Source organism: Seriola aureovittata, chromosome 11 (assembly GCF_021018895.1).
Source record: "Seriola aureovittata isolate HTS-2021-v1 ecotype China chromosome 11, ASM2101889v1, whole genome shotgun sequence".
Classification (NCBI taxonomy): domain Eukaryota; kingdom Metazoa; phylum Chordata; class Actinopteri; order Carangiformes; family Carangidae; genus Seriola; species Seriola aureovittata.
In genome coordinates this window covers 11,406,026-11,433,183 of record NC_079374.1, presented here as the reverse complement: position 1 = coordinate 11,433,183, position 27,158 = coordinate 11,406,026, and the positions used below count along the sequence as shown (strand labels likewise).

General features: G+C 40.0%; 1 protein-coding gene and 1 long non-coding RNA gene across 2 annotated transcripts in view; one reads left to right on the top strand and one right to left on the bottom strand.

Annotated features, from left to right (window-relative positions):
- LOC130177459 (NALCN channel auxiliary factor 1) overlaps positions 1 to 27,158 on the bottom strand; it is a 77,649-nt gene that overhangs the window by 25,231 nt on the left and 25,260 nt on the right. The gene's annotated exons all lie outside the window — the stretch shown is intronic.
- LOC130177460 (uncharacterized) overlaps positions 4,793 to 27,158 on the top strand; it is a 52,984-nt gene continuing 30,618 nt past the window's right edge. The window contains exon 1 of the long non-coding RNA XR_008829023.1: positions 4,793 to 5,278. This is a non-coding gene — a long non-coding RNA (uncharacterized LOC130177460). The remainder of the gene's footprint in view (positions 5,279 to 27,158) is intronic.

Sequence of the window (27,158 nt, the reverse complement as noted above, 5' to 3'; positions counted from 1 at the left end):
AAATGCATGTTATACGGTCTGCCTGGCAGCTGAAGCAAGAGAGAGGGAGGCAGAGAGAGAGATTGTACTTGTAATGACATGTCATATCATCATGGGTGGTTAATGCTTGAAATTCCAGGATGAGTATCCTTTTAGTAAACAGCCGTATCATTTGAATATTTCATTGAGGCCAATTACTAGCTTGTTTACTTATTAATCTGATTGCTGCTGCCAGGATAAGCTACAGCTCTGTATCATGGAGAGAATGAGAGTTTGTGCAAGCAGTGGAGAGCAGAACAGAGCAGCCCCCACATTGCTGGTAGGCCTACTGCAGGGAAAAGCATAAAGTTTACACTGAATTATAATGATAGCTCAGAGAATATTATCATGACTGAGCTAAGCATTCAAGGTCCAAGAAGATATGCACCGAAATGCATACTGTGTATCCATGCACACCATAAATGTGTCTGCCCTGGTAAACGGTTCTGCTCAACAGCCATGCATTAAAAGCTAACATTTTATAATTACACAAATTAATTGATTGGCTGAAACCCTCCCACTGACAGCGATTGTCCGATCAGAGGTTAGCAACAGCAGCAGCTTCTAATCATGCCAAAGAGGTGTGCATATGGGGTGTAAGTAAGAGAGATACTTGGCATTTAAAGAGTTTGGAAGGTTGTGTCTTTTTTTAATCACCTTTCCAACAACAAAAATAAAGCAGCGCTCATTGGCTCTAATGCTCTAATCCCCTCACATTAGGTGTGTGGCAAACTAGGTCAGCTACCTACAGTAGTTACCAAGTGTTTCTTCAAAGGAAAAGAGTTGGCTTATCATCGGCTAACATTATTACTTTGTGGGGAGTAAGTGTAACACTGCTCTGTATTAGATTTCAGGAGGCTTCTGTAAGATGAGTGCCAAGTTATTCCGCACTCTTTCATGTCAACATGAAACATATTGTTTGAAAAATAATTATACTAAAGCAGTCTAATCTTTGTGTTGCTTGTCCAAGTAACTTACATATTTTTGGAGTATTTACATCAACATATGGTATGTTTTCTTACTGTAGCTATAAGGGTAAACAAGCACTACGCTGTAATACAGTGACAATACAGCTTCCATATCTCCTACATGGATCATCAACTGGTAAAGATGCCGCCTGTTACTCGGGACAAGTTAATCTGTAGTCTTACACAGCACTGAGTTAGCATCATATGCATGTAGACCCTTTTCCATGATTCTGCCTCTGCTATCACTGCGAACTGCATGCAGCCAGTGTTGGATTGGAAAGCTTAAAAGACATAGCAACAGTTACCACAGGGTGAGAGATTCAACGGGCAAAGAGGTAACAAGTACTTAGTAGGACAAGATGTTATTTTCCAAAAACAACTTTTAAGAGTAGTCAAAATAAAACAAGATATTAAGTGCTGATTAACTGCTTCAACACATTAGCAGGAGATTTATAAAACAAAAAAACTACAACATCTTACAGATGCTTAGAGTGCTTCTGCTGATCTGCAGGAAAATGGATCTGAAGTGTATATGCACTGAAATTCAATAAATGATTCTTGTCTATGTGGAACATATGTTCAGACCAAGCCCTGACAGGTCCATTAATCGAAGCTATACATCCCATTACAACAGGCTGTGTAGGAACACAGTTGCGTTCCTTTCCCTGCTGGCTTATTACAAGTCAAGGGCCCACTCGAAACACTGCGCCTGTCATCTTGTATCATTGATCTACACTATGGTATAACATATTACAGAATATATATCATACATTCACATTAAGGGCTCTTGCCAAAAAAAAAGAGATACTGAGTGAGGGTTGCAGAGAAACGTGTGTTCTATCAAGGCTTCACCACACATCTAATATTTATCCTAACAGGAACATGGCTGTAATTCCATTGGGCTATGATGACAAAATGGACCATCTAATAGCATCATTGGGTGGAGGAAAGCTAGCCTCAGGGCCCAGCTCACCACTGCTTAGGGGAGTTGATATATGAGAGGATGAGAGGAGAGCAGTTTCAGGGCAGCAGCAGTTTCCCATAATAGTAACACTGCAATACCTGCAAAACCCATGATCACCGTGTTGTGCATTTAGCACAGGTGCACAGGCGCAGCAGTTTTACATAAATAGGGTGGGTGGAGCATGTGTGCAGTGGTGTGTGTGCATGTGTGTGTGTGTGTGCATGTCCCTGGGTCAGGCTCTTCATAATCCAGCGATTTTCCACTCTGTTGCCTCCATTGTGAGGAGGAGAGAACACAGGAACTCCTGGTGCACTCTGCTCCACTTCCAAACACGCGCTCCATGTAACAAAGGCTAATACTACACTTCAGCCTCATCATGTATATGTGTCCTCTTCAGCACTAATCACTGTCACCCACTCACAGAGGGCCTGCTTAATGAGGGACATTCTCACCAACTGTCTACTGTGACGAAAAGTACAACACGCTTCAATAATTGATAGCCTATATCTCCCTACAGTTCAGGGTCTGCTCAGCTGGACATTACAGCTCAGGGCCCTTTCATATAAATCTTCTAAGAAGAGGGGTTGGTGCCAGGCTGTAGAAGGATCACAAGTTCAGTCAGATGATCAAATTTGTTCATTCATTCATTCTTACCTACAATTATAATGCTCTCTTCTCCTTTTGATTTATTTGCTAGTGATGGATTCACCCAGATTTATGTCTTTATTTTTTTTCTGAACTTGACTATTACTCTGCCCTCTCTTCCCAATTTCAGTTCAATATCTCTCACAAATTTTCATCTCCTTGATTTTCTCCTGTGTTTCCTTTGCTCATTCAATCCCATAGTCTGCTACCCTATTCAGTTTGCCAAATAAAGGTGGGCAAGGTGTGGCAGAGAAGTGCCTAAGCATGGGGACATGGTTTGCTGAGCCATGGCAATGTGTTGTATGAAATTGAAAATTTGGAACATATTCTGCATAGTCACAATCCCCTGTGAGTCTGTTCTATTCCATTATGTAAATGAGTCTGTAAGAGTTACTCTTGAGGATTTATAAAGCAGGGCAGACATTTATAAAGACCCTACATATGCTGCGTCCTCCACTGGACAGACTGCAGTGACTGGACCCGTAGCTAACAGAATTACCATGACATTATGTATGGACAGTAACCAACAGATTGTGAAAATGTGACAAAGCTACACATGCTCTTGCTCTTGGCACAAAGAGTATGCTGACCTTCTTCAGGTCATTCTCTGGGAGATGTAATGATCCCACCAGGTCTTGCCCTTGGCGATCTTACTGACAACAGCCAATCTTGGATAATATACTCAGGCCTCTAAACATCCCTGTACTGTACACACATACTGTAGCCCACTTTACTCTCCTCACATTGTGTCTATGCACACTTGTAGGAGCTCACATTCCGAACATTTGCATTTAAATCGAAAATACAGTAAGTAATTCCTTAATTCCCTGAGTATCCACAGTCCCAGATGACCCCACTCCACAGCGTCCTCCCACACACATCTACAAGAACAGAACAATCTTTTCCTGGATACCACTGTGTGCTTGACACCTCCTCTTCCTCCCCCACATACTATGCACAAAAGGGTGCACACGCATGAACACAAACAGACTGAACACAATGAAACACACACACACAAAGCCATGTCAGTGCCAGAGGAGGACATGTGAGGATTTGTATTGTCATTAGGGAGAACACAATGACTCCTGCACTGCTGTGAGCTCTTTGCGTTCTTAGTGATGACTCTATTTTGTGGTCAGTGGCTGTGGTCTGAGGACACACTTTGTCTACTGCATTCCATCAAGCAGGGAAATGATGCTTGGGAAGACACAATTAACTGACACAAAATGCAAGGGGTCCCTATCTACCATACTGACATCATTTTGAATGTATTCAATCACTGCACAGAGTTGACATTCCCAGGCTACTACTTTGACAATCTGCTGAAACACATACATGCATCACCCCTGCCAATATTTACCATAAAACAGCATGAACAGTTTGCCCAGATGTCAGGCATGACACCTATTTACAGATTGTAAATCTATGCAAGGGTTATGCAAGTAACGGTAGATATGAATTTATGAAGGACAACTGGAAGCAATACTTGAATGTGTCATTATAAATATGGCGCACTACAGACAGGAGCTACCTGCGTTTCAACCAGGGATGTTCCTAATGACCAATTTACCTAGGTTAAACAGGAATTTTAAATTAGACTAGCTGACTAGTCTAAAAGTAAAAAAAAACACTAAAAATTGCCATGATCTCAGCGTCTGCTAGTAACAAATGTTATGTTGGTGTGCCTAGTGTGGCTAATATTAGCAGTGCTAGCACAAGCAGCCTTCTTACCTTGCAGGTTAATGTCCACATTCCTCTGCTGAAATGTAGTCAGGCATATAGACTGTATATAAAGATGGACGTAGCCTCCGTGACGTCAGGGAGGTTTCTGAAGAGCGGTTTTGAAGCTCAGATTGTGTTGCTCCACTGTAGTGGCAGCGCGTGACCCAATCTTACTCTTGGCTAATTCAAAGATGGGCAAAGAGTTGGGGCGTGTGTGGAGCCGAGACTTCGGTGCATACTATGGAAAGCATATGCTCCTGTTAGCATCGTAGCACAGTTGGGCATAAAGGGGCCGGTTTCACAAAGACACACTTTGACTATGGGTTAAATATAATAGATAGTCAGACTTCAGAAAAACATCTAAATTCGTCGGTTGCACAAACCAGTTTAGTTCTTGACTGCCATAAATCGGACTGTGGTACAATGAATTCTGGGTAAATTAAGACTTGTTTCCAAACTAAAAGAAAATGGCTAACCCAACGCATACAACCACTCAGCTCTGTTTACCCTCAGCGGAAAATGTTTTTCTACTGGAAGATTTCAACAGTTACAAGAACGTTTTACTTTGGAAATTCAGCGAAGAGTGTAACAATAAGAAGAAAATCCGATTTGGAAAAAAATTGCAGCGACAGTAAACAGTGTCAATCCCACCGTTGACAGAAGCATCAAAGAAGTTCAGAAAAGATATACAAATATGGTACGAGACAAGACGCAAAGAAAGAAATGTTTAAAAGAAGAAATCAGGAGGAGGACCACAAAAAAAGCTTAAAGACACTACAGAAATTGTAACGAAGATGGGCAGTCGCCTTTTTTGGAGGATAAAGACAGACAGTACGCGGGGTCAACAGCGGTGCCACTGAGGCTTCCCCATCCACATCGGCCAGCGTTGGCGCTGACAGCAGCCCACCAGCAGCCTCCCGAGAGGGACAGACAGAGACAAGTGACAGCCAAGAGAACACAGGTAACATTAGGCCAATAATGTCTCTAGTGATTGTTTGAATGACAGCAGTCAAAAGAAAAAGTTTTACTTTAAGATGGTAGTTGTGGTATGCTAACGGTTGAGCCGGTAGCTAGCTGCTAGCGATTTAACGATACAGCCTAATGTGCAAGCTACCGGCAAGTTAACTGTCAACAAACGCTACAACTTGGCCTTCAGAATAAAGTAGTGCTGTCGGTGTTTATTTTTCTTAGCGACCCTATCTTTGGACGGTCTGGATGAGAGCAGAGGAGGAGAGGCAGTTACTGCGGTCTCTAAAAACTCTTTCCCCTCGCATTGCTCTTTTCATAATAATGTTAGCAAACCACAAATTATGAGCCATGTTTTGTTGTTTTTTGTTGTTGTGTGCTACTGGCCAGCACAGGTGTCACTGACCATGGTAACATTAGTCTTAGACCTGAGTTAGCCCGGGAGTAAGGTGTCTAATGTTTTTGGCTTGAAATTAGTCAGTCTTTATTTTTGTGAAACAGTCTTACTTGAATTAGATTGTTCTATGAGCTTAATTAGGGCGTTTTACTCAAAGGCTAAACCAAGCTAATTTATTTACTAGCTGATTAGCTAGTTAACAAGCCAGGTATAGTGAGCGCATAAAAAAGATACCGGCTAATTAGGGCTAATTAGGGTCATATAAATTAGATAATACTAGAATTTAACTCACCTCAAAAAAAAAGAAAGAAAAAGGAGCACAGACTTACTGACGTTGTGTTCTGGCAAATAACCACATCACAAGCTGTATTATTTTTCCGATATTTGCATGAAAAACCCTCCAAACACCACGAACACGGCCGAGAGGTCACTTTTAGTGACTCGAATCAGCGCAGGTGACGCCGAGCAGACAGCTAGCGCTTAGACAGCTAGTGGCTGGACACCGAGCGGCTAACTGTGTATTTCTGTTGGCGTCTAGCAATGATAGCATCGTTTAGTTTCAACCTGTGGTGTGTAAGAGTAATATAATTAATATCTTGTGAGTTTGAAGTACATATACATCAGTCTGCCATTGCACATTGAATAGATTTTATGTGAATGTGTACAGCATTAAGGTGGCATCTAGGCTCTGACCTTGTGGCCCACACACAATATTAAGCCCAGCACAGCAGGAGGATTGGGGAGCTATGATACTAACTTGCCCGTCTAGAGAAAGGTAGACTCAGAGTACACAGGTTACGAGGGATAGCCACAGAGGACCGTGATACATAGTGTATGGTCCTGGATCAGGTTAAGAGCAACATCACTGAGGCTGCTTTCACATGACACGTGACATGATACTTTCATTGCTCAGTGAGACATCAAAAACATTTAGGGTGTTGAAAACACGTGCATCTACTGCCTCAGGTGCAGTGTGGCCTTAAATGTTCCACAGTGCACAAGCAGTTACATAACACAGAAATGCCAGGATGTGTATTGCCTGCGTACCTGCTGGACCAGCTTTGTGGCATCACAGCAGATTGTGTCATCTGTACGTGATTGGTGACTGCCCCCCTGCTGGACAGCACGCCAGGCTTCACTTTTCTTATCATTTAACTCTACAATTACACCACCTCTCATCCTCTAAATCACTAAGTTTAATTTAGTTATATCAGAACAAAAACAATTCATTAAACGTTTCTGTAAACTCTCTCAATCTATGTTCAGCCTTACCTGTCAGAACACACAAAGAAGTATCTTATGTAATACAGTGTAAAAGCCCTCTATCAATTCTGAAAAACTATACACAGCAGGCACTGGTGTGGAGTTATTTTCCACATTACTGGAGGTTCTTTCTAAGAGTACCTCTGTAAAAGATGCAGTGATGGCAAATATGTATGATAACAGAGCAAACAAGCATGTCTCATGGGGGATTCACTCTACTTCTCCGCATTATTCGGTTTGATAGTAGGACTTCGGTCTACCAGCTTACAACCATGTCTTAATGTCTCCATCATTTAAATAAGGTCCCCTGACTCCCTGCTCAGCTAAATGTCATCAGCATGCGAATGCAGTAGCCACAAACCTCCCATAAGTGGCTTCTGCCTCTAAGCCTTGAAGGAAAAGGTTCCTGCCTTAATATGCTAAGTAAAGATGAGCGCCCCAGTGCTCTCCTGGCCTGTATCACTTATTAATAAAACAGCTAAGAGGTCCACACTCTGGGGTTCTGATCAATGCTGAATCGCTTAATGCAGTTTAGTAGGCCTGTGTGTGTGAGCGTGTGTGTGTCTGTGTTTGTCTCCGTGCTGACGTGCAAATGCCTGTTTATGTGATGTGTAAACATTTGTTTACTTATTATATGAACTTGATAGATTAGTGCTTGACCCGTGTTTAAAAAGGTGACATGCAAAATGAGGCAATCACCTTGCAGCAGCGATGTAGATATGTACTACAGGATGCATCATTACATTCTGTCATCACTGTTGGACGTGGAAAACGTCGGATTAGAACAAACTTCTGACTGTAGCTTTGTGTGGCCAGAGAGGGCAATGAAGTGCTGCTTTTAAGTCTGGTGTTAGGTTACTCTTTAATTACATTACATTAGGTGTCTGGTCAAAGTTTTCCGAGTTTGGGGCATACATTGGGTGAACTTATGACCTCAGTATTTCTATAATTCTGGCTTCGGCCTTGACCACAATATTTTTCCTTTGAATCCAGCCAGGACCCTTTATCACATGTCATCATATCCTATCACTGTGTCACTGTGTTTCCTCTCTTTACATACAGCCATACTATCAAATAAAGGCCAAAGTGCCATAAAAATGAAAGTACAAATTCTCTGTTCTTTCTCACCAGTTTTAGGAATTGCCCTCCGCCTGCCCTGCGTAATACTTGTTTTTATAAGATAAGCAAGTGAACTGCAGTAGAGGGTAAGAATAATTAGGTTTCAACCCATTTTCACAGATTAAATTTAATTTGATGAAGAACAGATGGGTACATGATTTCTCAGGAAGAACATTTACAGTATAAGCACAAAGGACCCTCTTTCATTTTTTACTGTAAATTTATGTATAGCGTGTGTGCGTGCGTGCATTTATGCTTGTGTACATACATATATTTTACAGTGGCTTGTCTGACTTCTCAACAATGGCTGACTATAGTTCATCCCCCTTCTTCTAAGACTTTCCACATATTTTATCTTCTGAGTTACTGTATGTCATTAAGTATATTGTATCTTCCCTTCCAACTTTTCTGCTTTCCTATAAAGGGCTCCGTCTGTCTTTTTTACTTCTTTTGTATTTTTTTTCCACTCTTTTAAGTCTTGGCCCTTTCTTTTGGCCTTGCTTGAAGTAAATGTATAAAGTTGCTTCATTCACAGCTGGGAGCGAAATAGCATAAAACGTTTTGAAAAGTTGACCAAACTTGAAAAAAAAAAAAAAAACTATATTGTCAGGAGCACAGTTAAAATAGTACTTGCTCAACTCTCACTTCACTTCCAGATCTATACTTCCACAGGGCCAGCCAAGCGAGTGTGTAGCTATAGTGAAGGAAGTTCATCCTGAGGTGATGTTAAAACAAATCAAAAGAAAAGAATATATGTCTCCTAACCACAAGTTCAGATAACAACTTTTGACAGCTAGTGAGAGGTGTGATGTGGGTGAGAAGAGGCTAAGGATGCAGCATGGTCAGGACAAATAGGCTGACAAAGAGATCAACAGCTGCATCACATACTAACTAATTTCTGCCCATTCATTTTCTCAGTGCGGGTTGCCACTGGAGCTGGTGTTGCTGTTGTTAGCTACAGTAGCAGGTTATCACTCCCTCTGCACATGTAAACAAACCAAGTTCACAGGCCAGCGTGATACGAGTAAGATACATTCCTTCCAGCTCCTCAAGGTGTGCAAATTTGTGCGTGCGAACTAGGACTGTTTGTATACAAAGTGTGTAATGGATATGAGTGCTACTTTCTATTTCTTGTCCTTTTCAATACACATTTTCAACTGATTCACTGTTTTTACATGCTTGTATGTTTTGTTTCTCCTTATTACCTTTTTTAGTGGATTATTTTCTGGGTGTGAAATATATAACTAAGGAATTGTTCTAAACCACTACTTCTTGTGTTGTAAGAGGTTTACCTGCATGTCTTCCTTTACAAAACATGCAGCACTGAGATAAAGAGGCAGCAGACGAGCTACTGCTTATCTGAGATGAAGACGAGCAAACACAGAGATCTTAGTTCTGGACTGTTGTTGAATCAAGCATGTCTTTGTGTCGTTCTGTGTCTTGGTTGACCATGTGTCATTGTTGATCACAAGATACAAAGACTATGGCTGCAGTATCACTTTCTATTTGCAATGGTTGGTAGAACATGTGTTTACTACACCAACTCCTGAGGTCTGAGATCCTGAGATTGAACTTTTATCTGCCAACAATGATATGTGATCATTTTTAAAAAGTACATTTACATCAATGGAGTAACAAGCATTGGTTGTTCTGCTCATACTGCAGCGAAATACACATATTGTAAAGTATGTTATTTGCTTGTTAAACATTTACATACAGTTTATCTTTCCAAGAGAAAGAGTTGCAGTTGTCCATAACCACTAACCAAAGCTAACATTTAAAAAAAAAAAAAAAAGGTATTTGCTGTTAGATGGTACAGTGTGGATTACTACACTGTATGATCTAGATATGGCTAGTTTCAAGGCCTCTAACCCAGAGTTATGCAGCTCTGATGCTGCTTGGTTTTGGTAAACCAAGGTTACTGGAGTGACCAAATGCAGAGTAGGATGGCTGTAGCAGAGGTTTGTGAGGGAGGAGGGAGAGATGTGAGACAAAGATACTGGATGAAAGACAGTTAAGGTTATTTAATATAACCCATATTGCTCAATTGTCGCAATTTGCAACAAAATGTATACGCCCTCTCTGAATCATAACTCAGTCAAATCTGAACAGACTGACATGATACACATGGTTTTTATTTGTTAATTTATTTTATTTAATCTTAATTCAATCAGTCAGTCTCATTGAGATTTAGATCTCTTGTCCAAGAGATTCAGTGTGACGTATTCTTTCAGAGGATTATCTCCTGTCCATCTTGAATAAACCTCCATGAATTTGCTAGAAATCATAGAAATAGATGTTCTTTATCATCACGTTTTCAAGTTTTCCTCAGCATCAAAGAAATCCATAGTTTTATAGCAATAGCTCTCTGTTTATCCGGTGATACAGTGCAAACAGAAACTGCTAATAGCTAATTTAGCATATTGTTAATGGTGTCAATTTAACGAAAATATAAACAAATATAGGATATTTTTAAACTATTTTTAAAAAGGAAACAGCAGTTGAAGTCCGGCTAACTGATTGCATTATGGGAACTGCAGTTCCAAAACTTGAGAACATTATTTTCTCCCAAATCATTGCAAGACAGTGCACTGTTGACAAGTAGTGGATGGTGGGTGTTGGGGAGGGTGCAGTTGTCCCACAGTGTCAGACTTTGAAAACCCTGTGCAGTAATCCTTAAAGTAGAGACTTTAATTTCTCTTCAAAGAATAAGTGAACATATAAACACCAAACATGGACTGCAAACTTTACTTGACATACTTGACATTTTTATCAATGGTGGTAGCATGGCACAAGGAATGGCAATGTCGGTTGGTCATCCACTTTGGTCTGGACCGAAATATCTTTACAACAAGTGTATGGATCCCCATCAATTCTGGACAGACATCCGTGGTCCCAAGACGATGAATCCTACTTAAGATGTTTGTAGCTGCCACACACACGCCACGGATCCAGTGTGTTCCCGGTATGAGATTTGGTACAGACATCCACCTTGCTCAAAAGATGAATCCTAATGACTTGGTGACTCTAACCTATCCCCTATGTTGATATTTGCTACACATATTCAGTCACCCCTCAGAATGATTTGTCCAATACTTAAGTTCCAAATATCAAAGTAAAACTAATGACATTCCCATCAGCTTCGGCTTTGCCTTGTATTTCATGCTAGTTATTGCATCCAAGTAAAAACATTATACTTACAACACAACATGTTAGCATTGTCATGAGAGTGTCAACATGCTGGTGTTAGCTCACAGTGCTGGTAGCATAGCTGTAAACTCTTAGTCTTGATCAATATTCAGTTGGTACTGTATTGTATTGACACCAAGCCCTGCCTTCAGTTTAGTTGAAGGAGAGACTGATATCATGATAAACTGGTGTGTTGACAAATCATTAAATGGGTCTCATGAATAGGGTCACTAAATCGATGTTTCAAATATTGCCTGTGTAAAGTGATCATTGTATGGTGGGTGTTTGCATGTGTTTTTCTGTGCCTGTTTTAATGTATGTAAAGCTGAGAGCGAGTGAGGATAAGTCTGATGCTCTGTAAAGTGAGCGAGAGAAAGAGAAATGGGGGGGGTGGTTTAGCTCTCACAGAATGCACAATGGAGCGAGCAATGAGACAGGAATGTCAATACACCCTATGAGCGAAGCCTGAAATACGTAAACGTGCTGCCGAGTAGAGACACAGTAGGAAAGTCTCAGCCTTGAGGTGGTGCGTGCATGTGTTGCAGTCATGCAGTATATGTGTATCCACTCTGTGTACGTCAACAGCTACCAGCACCAACGGCATTTCCCAGACACACAGAAATCAACTGCACACACACCAGACAGAGTGACATCTTAGAGTCTCAGAGTACCTTACAAGGTCAACTCACAATTTCCTTGTCATCAAAAACGCAATAGATTCAAACTGTAAGACGTCAGTAGGACAAACAATCACAGTTTATACTGATAAACACACACCACAACAGCATTGTGCAGCGCTTGTGTATTGACTGAGTGAGGGAGACAGATGGTGACTCATACCCCACTTTAGATTGCCAGCACTACATTTCCCATGAGGCCACTCGTAACGCCTGCTGTCAGAGGCAATGTTCTTCCTGTTTTTCTGTGATTGGAGTGCAGCCTCATGGGAGAAGGTCAGATGTCACGGCAAAAGACGGTGACCAGAAGCGATGCGTCACTGAGAAAGATTGCAAATAACATCAATTAGTTATGTTTAATGTAGTCCAGAAGTTACTTTCAAATTAAGTGGTCTAATTCCTGCTGTACTGTTCATTTCTTACATTCCCCAGAATGATTTTCAGTAACTCTAAAGAGCATCAAGTTAAATTTTTGGATACTTTTGTCATATTTCGATACAGCCTTTACATCAATAACAATTCATCTGTTTTATTTGTTTATAAGGTATTCATTATTTCATCAAGTTTATGTGTGACTGGGTGACTAATAATACTGGTTGCTAGTTCAGACCAAGTGAAGGTCGCCGCCCTTATTTAAAACACAGTATGTCTTGTTGACGTGTCCTCTGAGGCAGCTGTCAGCAGAGACATTAGTATCACTTCCTATTTTATCATGGGTTTGTCCCTGTTGAACTTTGATGCAGAATGGAGTCTAGCAAAAAGGGGCTGTAATTAACAATCACAATTGTTTTCCAGAGCCCATTCTGACAGCTTCAAACAGTCAAAGATATTTCATTTACAATGATTCAAAATAAAGAAAAGCAGCATTTGTGGCATTTTTGTTTGACTATACTGTGTGCAAATAGTTGCCAATTAATTTTCAGACTATCTGCAAGTTGATGAATAATGTCATTGTGTCAGCAATATTACAATTAAGACCAAAACCAGACTAACTTTTGATGAATCAGATTCTTCAAAGTGTTTGTTCTATTAGATTTTATTGTAAATGGGGGTAAAAAAAGGAGGGTTTCACTTCTAATTTTGATGACATCTAGCTGTTACGCCTTCTGAGTTTGAATGCACTATCAAATGAACGTAATGTAAATTACCATTACCCAGTTTACTGGGTAGTGGTACACACTGTTACAGACCGGACACATAGACCCAAGCCATCAGATATCATGGACAACATGCCTGATATAAACATTACAGGTTTTCATGGCAAGAGGGGCAATACTGAGGGTGAAGTAGTACTTTTAAATCATTGATACTCTGATATGTTGGCTGCTGTCATACTAGCATGTTTGCTACAGAGGAGCTGAAGGCAGGCTGAAAGGTCTTTCTAGCCACCTTGTAATGCCCTTAGGCTATTGCTTAGAGCTCTTTTACATTTCCTGTGAAAGGAGAGTAGGTTTGATGCACTACGAGCACTGGAGCGTGTGTGTTTGTGTGTGTGGATGAGTGTGTGTGTGTATATGTGTCAAATATGTCTACAGGGGCAGACAGATCCTCACCTTCAGAACTGCGAGCTGACAGCTACTGGTCAGATGCTGTGGGCTCTGAGGAAGACATCAGTCTTCCTCCATAAAGGAAAGTGAGTCAGCTAAAGCTCCGAGAAATTATTTCAACAATAACACGGTCAGAGTCAAAGCCACACAAAAACAACTCATCCAAATTCACATGTGTATGCCCTCCACATCGCAGGAGGAATAGCCAAACAAGCGTTCATGCATTTAATGTGTTGGTGTTTTACAGTTCGTCTATGCTGCCGTATTTGCTTCATATTTTCATATTTGGACTTTTTCCAAGCGATTAAGCTGACATGTCCAATGGGAGAGCAAACAGGAAGCAGTCGTACATCACCCGGCATTAATAGAGCGGTTTCCATGACAACTGCAGACCTACTTCCACCAACAGCACTTGTTAGGAAGTATGAGTGGTGAAAAGTGCAACCATGTTTTCCATGCTTTTACACTTTCTGTTAAAGGTTAAATTTATCATCTATTAAAGTGTATTAAAGCAGGCTCCTGAAGCATGATGAAGGCATTTTGTAATGAATGTCATTCATTCAGTCATTCGCTATCACACACTCATTCACTCAGCCACAGGATAGTTAAATTCCAAATTGGCCTGGGGCAGGGAATAACTTTCAACGGGAGTATTCAGTCTAGTGCTAAGTGACACTTTTACGTGATTCAAGGTGTAAAGTTTAAAAACGTTCCTCCTGTTTTATCTTTATCCTTGTGACTCAGAAAATTGCAGTGTTCATCAGACTCATGTTTGTTATATCAACATATCCCAGCTAGCATATTCAGGTTTTTCATACATTCTCCCACATATTGTAAACAGAATATGTTGTTTACGTGTGCCAAGTTAAATACAGAACATTTGAATATCCAGAAAGTAAATGTCTGAAAACATTCAATGGAAAGGATTAGGGAAGGAAAGGTTGGCTCAATCCTAAAAACAAACAACTATATTACAATTGATGATTTTCTAACAGATTCACAGAATACAGAACTGATTCCCAATTATATTTCATCTTTGTGCTGTACATCGGACGTGGCCTACAACATGGCTATATTATAGTTATATAGCTTTGAGTTTAGTGCTAGCCACTGTTTTAGCAGTTGCTGAAGCCAGGAAATCCATATGAGGCCAAAGCAAGAGAAGACACAGGACTGAGGACAGATAAGGAAGTGGCAACAAATCCAAACACCCAACATGATGCTTAATCAAACTGACATATACCTCAAACCCTGGCCATGACAATCATGTGGGAGCTATCTGATGTTGCTCACTTTCATGACAGTCAAGCTAAGAAATAAAAAAATAAATGTAGCAAATGCACCAGCAAACAGCAGGGAAGATGAACTAGCTTATGTAAACTTGGATGTTCACAATGCAGGTTTTAAAAATATAAAAATAATTGGCTTTGCAGGAGCTTTATGACAAGTAAAATGCCTTCAACACATTTGTAAGGCATAAAAGATTCACACAGTCAGTTCTGATCTGAAACACTGAATGTAGGCAAACTGTTTATGAGAAAACTCCACAGGGTACCTTTAATGGGACAACTCTTATAATCCCCATCAGAACACAAATGAAAAGGTGATAATTAGGACATTTCTTGACTGTTAAAGAGTATTTCAAGACTGTTCTACTTTATAGATGCTATGCTGTTTTTATCCGTTCTTGGCAAGCCAAAAGACACAGACTCAGCATTCAGGGTTAGGATTAGGGTTATGCCTTCTTCAGAGATGAGAAACATGTGTTTTAGATTATCTTCCTATTATGTTTTTAGAGAAGACCAGTACTGAAATGCAGTCCTAGTTTGACTGCTTTTAATTAATGAAGGAATAAATAGTAATTTAGCAATCGTATGTTTTTGTATTGATTCTTAGGATAAAATATGTTTGTTTGTTTAATAGTTGCAATCCAATCTACCTGCAAGAATGTGCAAAAGGTCAATGGTCTATCATATTAAATGATTCTACACTTACATATATATACACACATACTTTTGCAACATGCCTTGTTTTCATGCATGTTACTCATCGGACAAAGACTCCACTGGGAGAATGACCGGGCTGCTGTACATGTGCCTGTAGCTCTCACTGATGAACGAGCAGAGGGATATTTATGAACATGTGATCAATCAGCTTATTACGGTTATCTGATAACATGGTTCCTCTGACACGCAAGTAGACACACAGACACGGACACATAATGCTGGTCATGCTGTTACCAGCAATCTCCTCTGAGATCAGTCTTGATTCTTGTAATATCAGTTAACAAACTGAACCCAAACAAATATACTATACTAGTATCTCATTCCTGTGTGTGTGTGTGTGTGTGTGTGTGTGTGTGTGTGTGTGTGTGTGTGTGTGTGTGTGTGTGTGTGTGTGTGTGTGTGTGTGTGTGTGCGCTGTTGTGAGAGACTTCAAGGGGAAGAAAGACCGCAAGATAGCGAGGAAAAACACCCATGTTTGTGTGTTGACATTTTTTTTTTTTTCTATGATTCTGTGGCTGCAAATATGGAGAGAGGGTTTTTGGTAGTTCTCCCATATTTAAGTTTTTTTTTTTTTTTTTTTTTCAAAAGTTCTGTGACAAAACATGGCTAATATTGCCAGTTGACTGATGTGCACTCATGACTCTATTCAAAATTTATGCAGTGACGATGTTGTAAAATTCATGCAAGAGTTAATTATTCATGTAAATACTTTGTTTTAGATTCACTTAATAGCATTTCTGCTGTATTGGAGAGTAGACCTTACTGAGAGAAAGGGAGCAAAAGAGTGAGAGATAAAGACGAAGCCACAATCAAACTGGGAATTTACCAGTATACACGATAGACAACCACTTAGACATCAGGGCGCCAAATATGAATACTTGATGTCTGCACAAACAACCTATTATATACGGCTTATTTCCGAGAGCAAATACATTTTGTAGGAAACATAATCGTGTTCAGATTAGATTTTCTGTTAATTTAATGAGGATATGTTGTCAATTGATGTCTGTGGCAAAATGTTCACAGCCAACATATTTGTTTTCAGTCAGAATATCAGATCTTGCAGTACAATAGTCACTACCAGTGACTACAGCATTATTAAATTGTTGAATTATTGCTTTTTTTTATTGTTATGTTTAGGCCCTCACAGCACTCAGTTAATGTTAGAGAAAAAGTTCAGACGCAATGTGTTTACATTCAAGCAAAACCACAATCTTTCACGGCCGTGGATGTGAACGCAGGTCTACGGTGTGACAGTTGTACACGTGCAATCCAGCCCAACCACCACCTGGTGACTCCGCTGCGGTTGATAAATGGAACGGTTCTTTCATTCATAAATGCTGCCCGTGATTATGCTGCCACCTCAACGTAATTTTTTAAAACAGCTTAGTTGTATATCAATATAATTTATAGTAGACCTAGTTGGCACAGACAACACAGATGAGCCTGAAAAACCTACAGTTGTGACGGTCATTCATTTAAATGGTGGCCATATTTAATTAACATACAGTATGTCATACTTGATGCTAGACACCTGCTCAGAGGCAAGTAGTCAAAACACCAAACACTGAGTCATTACTGTAAGAGTAATATTTTTACAATAACAAATGACTGATGTGTGATGAGAAAGGACGGAACCAGAAAATTATCACTCGGCTCTGTGGTTTTCCGTCGGCTGCAATATTTCTAGCATCTTTTCCCTCATTGTTTGCTTAAAACTTAATACTGTCTTGGTTCACTCTCACTACTCTCATATTATTGTTTTTGGCCACAGCTGGCAGCTATTGTTTAGCAACAAAGATTCTAAAAACCCAATGTACATTACCCCAACAGCAGACAGATATAGTGACATGCTTCCCTCTCACTCACACAAGACTGTGGTTGGTTGTGTTGGGCAGTTTCCAGATGCGGCTGCGCGTGTGGGTGCTTGTGTGGGTGCACGCGACTCATTTACTTGCACAGTGACTGAGGTACTAACTCTCAGTGGGACAGTATGAGCAACAAAGTCAAATTAACAGAAGCTATTTAATTCAATGTTTATATGAAATAAATGCTTAATTGAGATTAAAAGAAAGTTAACTTATTTATGAAACAATTGTATCCACTGAAAGCGAGCAATTAAAAACAAAGCAGATCACAATGATGCTTGAAATGAAAACGTATAATCTCCTGCGATATGCAGATTTATACATTTTTAAAACTTCAACACTGACTGGTTTATTGAATTACCTCACAAAATGATTACTCTGTTTAGTGCAACACACACATCGATAAACTACACACAGACAAATACATATTCACCCAAGTGCACACAGGTGCTCTAATGTGTAACTGATTGAATTTACGGCAGCCTAAGCCTGGTGAGCGGAGCCTAGAGATCATCCATGGCGTGTGTTTAGAGGTCCCCCAGGACTATTAAATCAGCCCAGAGTGGATCAGGAAGCCATTGCCATAGCGACGGGCAAAAGAAGGGGACTGATTTACAGTGGCCCCACCAAATGCTGTAAACACATCCCACTACCACAATCAATCACACACACACACACACACAAAGACACACATCCGGGTCTTCCTCCTTTTCCTCCCCTTAGCCATTTAATCTTGTAGTTGATGGTGTAAAGCTGGGTTCTGTTCCTCAAGGCAAAGGTCTTGAACAACAGTCAGGAGCCCGCCACGGCCCAGTAGCTGAGGAGGTCCAGTTTAATGAAAAAGGGTGGTGCACCTATGTGATGTTATGGGGACTTAACAAACTGAACATGTTACTTGAAATGTTAGCTACCAGTTAAACATTTGACAATAATTATTCAGGTGGGGTAGTTATTTAAAAAATCCCAAGCAAATGTTTCAAAACTATATATTATTTATTCGTAAAATAGGGCGGCACACTTACTCGAAATATTATCTAAATCACTATATGGCCAAGTGCAATGTCCAAGGTGTGTAAACGTTGTCACAACCTACATAAATGAAGCATCGAAGTGCTGCAGAGATGCCCATGCCTACTAATGATATTATCCAGATGTAAAGGAATATCTTTGTTTGGTACAATCCCCAGCAAAATTCACATCATCATCATTTCTATATTTATTTCAGTGCAAATTAAATGCTGACCATTCCAACTGAAGTCGTGACTCATATCGCTTGTATCTGCGGAAATAATCACGATCTGATTTTATTTTGCCCTACGCGTAAAAAATAAAATGGGAGTGGGATAGCTGCTGGTCTGGTTCCCGTTTCATTCACTCTCTCCTACTGTAGGTGGTGCTCTTGCATTTATTTGATGATATTAATTTTCAAATGTCTTGATGTGTAAGTGTGAAAGAAAACCATTATGTTGTTGTCTGTCCCACTTTCCCACCAAACAGCGTGTTAAAAATGGCAAAATTTGCTTTTAAAAGTTCGTGAATTATTATGATGCCATTGATGGTCCGCGTGTTTTCAGCCATAACCACTGAGTGTATTAACCATCTGTAATTACCTCTCAGCAGTTTTCATTATTCGTGCTGGATTCTGTCTTTCTGGTGCTGGATTCAAATTGCCCCAATTCATGAGGGATTCATGTAATCCAGTACTGCTGTTTGTAATTTCATCTCACAGATAAGAGCCTCACGGTTTACTGTTCACTCTCCAACAGCCATAGAAGAGCTGTATTAAGTTACTGCTAATGCAAACAGAGTAGCTTTTATTGTGAAGCATTTGCACAAAACACTATGTATTTTTCACTGCAATCAGTGCTGACTACGCTCGTTCATTGAAATGTGTATAAAATAAGTCCTTTTCTGCATTCTTTTAATGGCTGATTAGTTTGAAATATTGCAGGTAGTAATGGAACAAGAAGGAGCAACCACACTGAGCTCTTAGATGAGGAGCTTCAGGTGACAGGCTGCACACCTTCAACTCTGACTGACTGCTTTATGAAAACAACATGAGTTTGTTTGGCTGCACTGAACACTAAACAGATACACCAGTTGTTCATCTGCTGTATTTCTGACAAAGTAGCTGCTCAACTAGTATTTGCTGTAGAACCTCACTTGCTGTTATAACCAGGTGTTGCCATATCAACCAGGACTGAAATCTTATTATAATTTCAATATTGTCTATCTAAAACATCCTGTTTTACCTTGAACCAAAACCTTCCAAGCTCAGTTTTTGGGAAGCTCCATGTTATGATTATTTCCCTCATGGTATATATCTATATTGCAGAATTGTTGCTAACAGGATTATCAGCCTTCATTTACCCTGAAGTCAGCCCACACCTGAGTACATGCGAATGAAACCCTGCAGTGTTCACCAAGAGAGAGATAGAAGGACAGAGGGAGGGAGGCGGGAGGACTCCGGAGCCTTGAATCTATAGGACAGGAGGAGATGTTAAGTTGGAGGTGAGAAATAACTGGTGCAATGCAGGTAAGTGAAGAAGAGGTTCAGCGGGGGGGTAGACGTGAGCGAGCGTCAGGCCTCTGCAGTGCTTTGCTGTAGTAGAACATCAATCCAGAGCCCACTTAGCTGCCATCACTGCCTTCAGACTCCAACGGGACCCCATATTCAGAGAACAGGAAGGACACGAGCCAGCCCTGCAGCATTGTACACGTCTAACTACAAAATGCAACAGCATTATTCACTCTTATTATTGTCCCCATGTGTGCATTGCAATAAATACAATTATCTTGTATTCAGTCACTCACTTAATCATGCTTCAGTTTTATGAAAGCACTATTAAATCTACTGTCGTGTGACAAGGGTAAAAACAGTAAAGTAGCTTTTCTGTCAGTATGTTGCCATGCAGTCTTTAAATCATCGTGCTAATTGGTTTTGTTCTTGAGGACATTTTGTTTATTCTCCGTTTTTAATGACCCTCTAAACCCTGCCCTCCTCCTGTGACCCAGCTGCAGCATTTCTAATCGCTTTACAACTGACACAGCGTCTTTTCACTGAAGCGAAAATGCTGAAATGTGACACAAGGAAGAGTCCACCGCAGAATGTCTGAAACAACGTCCATTATCAGGATAACTCGCGATGCTCTGATCTGTAAAACACTGGCCCAGTATCCATTTGTATCTGTGTAGTTTGTGCGCATATTCTAGTCCCCTTCCCCCCATGTTGTTTGGTTTGCCTCCCATTAGAGTGTTGACAGACAGTGGATGCTCCATGCTGTGGAGATGCAGAGAGCGTGGGAGTTGATGGCCAGGATTATGCCACATAGCGCAGTAGATGCCTGCTTTATCACACTTAACCATTATCAGGAATCCATCTCAAAGAATCTGTACGAAGCAAAATGTACTTTCTTTCAAAATTCAATTCAAGTTTGAGGTTGATTCAAAGCATACAGCCTGTATCATTTCCCATTAACTGAAGGCTGTCTTGCATCCAGTGGAAAACACATTATAGTATGTGAAGATGGACTTCCTGATTTTATTTACCCAAAGTTTTTCTTCTTGATAATGATGAACTTTATTTTAAATTCAATGTTCTAGCATGGTCTATTTTTTTCCACATGATTCTTTCTTGAATTCAATATTTCATGCAAAGAGTTTTCATTTTCATATATTTCCCAACCTGCAATATAATATAATGCAAAAAGTTCTGTGCCAGAAACATGTGTGTTGATGCCTAATTCGGTTTAGCCTCATACACCTACAGCGCATCTCTCAGTTTCTCTTTATCTCCCACACTGCAGATTAACCAAAGCTCTTTTTCTTAACCCATCCGTCCCCTCTTTGCTCCTCCTGTCTGTTTCCCTTTTCATTTCCTTCTCTCCTCTCTCTAAATCTATTGTCTGTTACGATCTGATTCACTCAGAAAATATGCAGCATCGAACTGTTGATATATCATAAATTTCTTTATTGATGGCCACTCAACCAAAAATAGATGGCCTTCATTAACTCTCACAAAGAACATAACCATTTTCAGACATGAAATCTGAAATGTAACATTGCCGGTTTGATGTATCTTTTAAGAGCTGTTGCGTTTATGTTCTGTACTGGAAGTATTACACTGTGACTGAACCATAATAGTTGGAGGTTTGAATGCCTGTGCAAAATTTTGGCCTCTGGTGAGTGAGTAGTGGAGTTGTTGCTGGAGAACAGCAATGAGCTGGAAAGTATTGATAACCATGGAGGAAAATTTCACAGTTTTTCAAACTTATTTAGCAGCTGAATGATTGTTTATCATCATGGCTTAAAGGTACCCTGCAGAGTTTTTGATCACTTGTGGCACTAGAAGCATTATGGAGCTATGTCTTTACGAGTCACTCTAATGGTTTCCTTATCTCATGCACTTGCAACTCACATTCTGGTGCAGGCCTCTCCACTGATCAACAGTTAGCGGTAATGCACCAAGAAACAACAATGTCAGTGAAGACGAAGACTGCAAGTGTAGGATTCAAAACATTTCTTAAAATTCGCTTTTGGGAAATTTTGTTTATGAGGAAGGAATTGCATTTAACACTCTTCTTAGCCCTCATGGATACACACAATGGCTTTTTGGCAAGAAACACTTAATGTCTTTGTTTACAAGATAACTCCACAGGGGACTTTTAATTAGAGTAATGCCAGCTGTGAGTGCAAGTGACACTCATCATCTCTTCTCACTGGTCCAACCAACCCAGATCCAGACTGTCCTAGTAAAAAGCCCATAGGTTGTCTGTGGAGCAGATTCCTATGACCCAGAGTTACATTTTGTTGTTAGGTGTTACTTAGTGGCTGTAGTAATTGTCAGGAGCCGAAGAAGAAGTCTGGTGATGTAGTATATAGAGCGACAAAGTCACTGTTGGAAGGAGGTTGGGATGGATGAATGGATAATCGATTCCATAGCAACGACTGTCTAATCTTAAAGAAGTACTTATTTTAATCCAAACCATGATGTTCTCCTAAACCTAACCAAGTAGTTTTTGGGGAAAAACCTAACCAAGACTGCTTATAATTGTAACCATGGTGATGAATGTCCGGTACACCGCTGTGGGTACACTTTAAGTATTTATTGTTGAAACCACCACCACTAAAGTCTGATACACCTGCCGCTGTTGGGGTACTTTTTCAGGAAACACTCCTATGGGTCATATCAGAAAGAAGAACAAACACCCTATGGGGTTGTTCAGGTTGGAGGACAACAACGATAAAATTGAATGAAAACAATTTTTATAGACTCATCTGACAGTCTATAAAAAATTGTCTTTATCTATTTGTGCATAATATACGATATCTAAATTTTTCTGAGTGCTCTTAAAAAGAGTAACAAGACTTATATATATTTCATTAAACCTTGACTGTGTCATAGTTAATACAGTCAAGTATCAATTACTTCTGTAGGTCTGATCCAGTAAGATTGCCTTTACAGCTCTTGTGAAAAAGTAATGTGAAATTGCCAAAATTTCGAGGGAGCATAGAGAGACTAGAAGCGACGTTAAATTATAAAATGCTCTCTCTCCTTCCTACTTCAGCGCCACTGTAAGAGGTTGGCTCGTCTAACTGATGCCATCTCCTCCTCATTGCCAAAACCCAGGCAGTTTTCCTTCTCCTAACTGGATTATCGGTAATCAATAGTGATTATGGGGTGGAGCTGCCCTGGCCTATAGCTGGGGTATAAGTGCCAGGAGTCAGTAATCACTACAGCGGAGGGTTGGAGAGGGCCAGAGTCTTTTCTCAGCCAAATAACACCACTGCCAGGTCGTCACAGTTACACCAATCCATGCACACACAGGTATACACAGTCCTAAGAAAAAAACATTTGACGAGTAGACACACTGTATATGTTCTGTAGAGAAGCGTGCATCCAAAAACATTCACAGATACATACAGTATACACACACATACTGGTACCGATATACCTGGAAGCAAGGGACTGATCTAAAAAAAAAATTTTTTTTTTTAAAGTATGAACGTGAGTTATCACTCAGGATTATTTTCTGATACCCCTGAGGGTTCCTTCATGCCATGAAGACAATTAGTAGTCCTGAATCATAGCTGGCTAGAACCAGGAGTGTAGGAGTGAAAGCTGCTAAAAACAGCAGCAACAACACCCTGATGTGAGGGTGAAAGCTACTGTTGAATGCTAATTTTCCAACGTGAAACAAACTCTGTTCAGTAAAACATTTGCAGGTAGGGGCTGCAAACTTGCCAGCCTGGATCTGAGTGGTAATTCATTTGAAGTGCAAAAGGGGCTCACGCTCATACAGGTGTAGCGGTGTAAAGGGTTGAGGATGTGTTGTATATGAAAGTGCTGCCTCGGATACTGTAACAGTATGGTGGCTTGGTTGCATAATGTCCTCAAACTTCTCACAGGAACGGTTCCATGCATTTTCTTCGACTGCTGCTACGCTTTAGGCTTCACGCTTTCGCATCGAATACGTGTAAAGTCATATAACAAACCGGCTCAAGGCCAATCAAACACTCACACAAATAAAATCCATGTAAGGTTGTATGAGGTCATTCTGCCAATGGAAGCTTTTTTTGATTTCTGTTAAACTGTAAAATACTGAACTTTGTATTATCAGTTACAAGAAATAATTTCTACCATATTGTCAGAATGTATAGTTTAAACTGGAGAGAAAGAAAAGACAAATTGTGCTTAATCCCTTTCTTCGGTGGCTGTTTTGAGACCATTTCCTCGAGATTTTTACATTCCTCTATTTAATGCTTAATAACTTCTCATGAGAGCATCACAGAAAGATGGTTAATGGCTTAAATCAAAGAAGACACAATTGTACCTTTAAATATATAACCCCCAAATTACCTAAAGTTCCCCTCTAGACACATTTTAAAGTATGTAAAAATACTGTGCTATCATTAATATTTTGTTTAACATGGTTAACTGTTATCTGTTTCTGGACACTGTGGGTTTCAAATGAGAGTAGAATTGCACATTTATTCTGTATTTTAAGGGGTCAGAAGAAAAATGTAGCTTGCTGATCCACAAAAATCTCTGCCCGTTATCTCCTTAAAAAGTGAACAGTCATAATTAAACATTTTAATGCCAAATGCTGTGATAGTGACTGACTTTTTGGTGGTTGAGGATAATGTTATATAATTTCCCTTTGTTCCAGCATGTTGTCAATGGAGAATGTTGCCCCACGATGCAATGCAAAAAGTGAAGAGGGAAGAAGACATGAGAGAAATGAGCAGCAGCGATGTGACAGTCACAGCTCGGGAAACAAATGAACTAAGAAGTCTGTCAAAACACATTTTACAAGCTATTTATGGTGTTTGGTGCAAGAAGTGCGCTGAAGTCGAACATTCATTTTTTATTAGTACGAATATGAATGTTTGTATGAATACATAAACCAAAAGAGAAAGAAAGAAGGAAAGAAAATACTTTAACTTTCAAAAAATGTTTTCCTGAGTAAAATGAAAAATCCATAGCTGCAATAACATGTAAGTCCCTTTATGATGCTACCTGTCATTATGAATGAATGGTTTCCTTTGGCTTTAAACCTCTAATTCATGTAGTATTGATGCTAATTACTGAGTACAAACACACACACACACACATTGCACTTGGGTTTATCTTATACATTTGTAATTAACATGCAGACCTTGGTGGCTGCTCTCTTTGTTTTTTTCCTCTGGTCTTGCAGTGAGAAGACAAGAGTTGGAGAATTAGGTTTTCTGTTCCCCTCTGGGTTGATGAGCTCAATAAAGCATCAATCACAGCTCATGTGCATCAGTCTCTCTCTGCTCCGCTCTCTGCGGAAAACTTTATTCATGGATTGGCAAGACGCTGTTGCTCAGGGGACTCACAAAACAACATAAAGCTTTTCATGTGCGTTCCTGTGTGTGTGTGTGTGTGTGTGTGTGTGTGTGCTTGCCTCTGAATGTATCTTTTTCATTTCTAGATTTTTTTTTTGCTGCCAAAGTACAGACCAAAACACAACTATAGAGAGACCTGATCAGGATTTCCTCCGTTTGTCTACCCGCTCACATACACTAAGAGCTATTCATTCCAACAACACACACATACATACACACACACACACACACACACACACACTACTCACTCCTTATTGTGATATCTATGACTCATCGTGAGACATCTGTATCTTTTTTGGACCCAGTGTGATATTCTCACATCACAACATGCTCGTTGAAAAGAGAAGAAACATTCTCACCTCTGTCTCAACATCTATTCCTGAAATCAGACCGATTTAAGAACCGGCAAACGCTCCGCGGAAAAGAGATGTTTTAATCGTCGTTTTTTAGCAACAGTGTCAAAAACTTTATTTTTCCAAATGCCCTCTTTTTCTGTCTCTCGCTCCCTCTCACACACAAACAACACACATGTTCACTGTCTTCTCTCTCTCATTGCTCTTCCCCAGAAGCCTGAGGTAACTGGCATTTCTATGGTGTCTCTCTGAGGAAGGCAACACCTCCCACTGCTTTCCTCAATCCTGCTCTTCCGTCCTCGATTATTCTTACCTCATGTCCTTGCTGTCTCAATCCTCGGGTCTCTAGGCCCTATTTTTGAGCTTTGACAGCCAAAGTTGTATATTCCTTTACCTTTTCTTTATTTTGAAGGCTTTGCTGTGCACCGAAGTGGGATAACAGTAGGGGTGTATCATTAGCGGTCCATTGGGGTTGCTGCATTTCTAGTTTATAGCGTAGGACTGTGCTTTGCATTTTGTGCTTCCACCTGCTCGAACCAGCACAAACGGTGCACTCAACAGAGCACAGAAGTGTTTGGTTGCATTAGAGTGAAGAAAAAACGATAATTTACCCAGTTCCTGCATGTGTAGCTACGCCATGCATTTTATTTTCACTTTGACTATGAATCAGAAAACACATTCAGATTTATACAGCAGAATGCGAAGTCAATCCAATTATGCCAGCAGTGTAGACGTGAGATAAATGGAAGGTGGGTGATTCGATCTCCAGCTTTCAGCATCAGGCTGCTATAAAGTCTCGCAAAACTGAAACTTAGTGTAGGTCGAAATAATGATGTAAATAACAACAGCCATCATAACCATACAGTAGCTCAGTTGTACTTAACATATGTTCTAACATTTCTGTGATTGCAAAACTCCTGGGCTGTCAAGATGGTTATAGTCAATTTGGGCTGCCCTACAAAGAAGCATGAATCAGAGAAGATGACTTCACCCTGTTTTCGCAGCTTGAAAAAGTTTCTTGTTATGCCTTTAAGAGTCTTTTACAAAGTGTGTGTTTTTTTTCTGTGTACACTTCCAAAAGCAATTGTTTACCTGCCTCCTTGTGCTCACCTTCTCTCTGGAAACGTATCACCAGAGGTTGGAATAGAGAAGAATCTCTGCTGTGATACGTGATGTGCTAGAGAAAAATCATCGAGACACTTGCTTTGCTTAAATGTGAAGGAGGCATTTCTTTTCAGAAGTCTGCACTTCATGACTGACGAGTCGTGCACAAAGGAAACTGTCAATTAATGTAATATATAAAGGCTTATGTGGGACGTGCATTGCTGTGTACCACACTGTGTTTTTGGGCACTACCACTAGAGGCTTTATTTTACTACAATAATTATTATTAGAATTATTTTCAGCCCCATATTACCTATGATTGCTCTATGAATCACTGCGTTTCCAAATAAAATCACACATCATAAAGCATAATAAACATAAAATCTGAATTTGACTTAAAAGTAGGGGGATGCATAAATCAAATTTTTTGTTACCCAAAACCAATTCTGACTCTAATAAACAGGGTATCTGCCAATACCA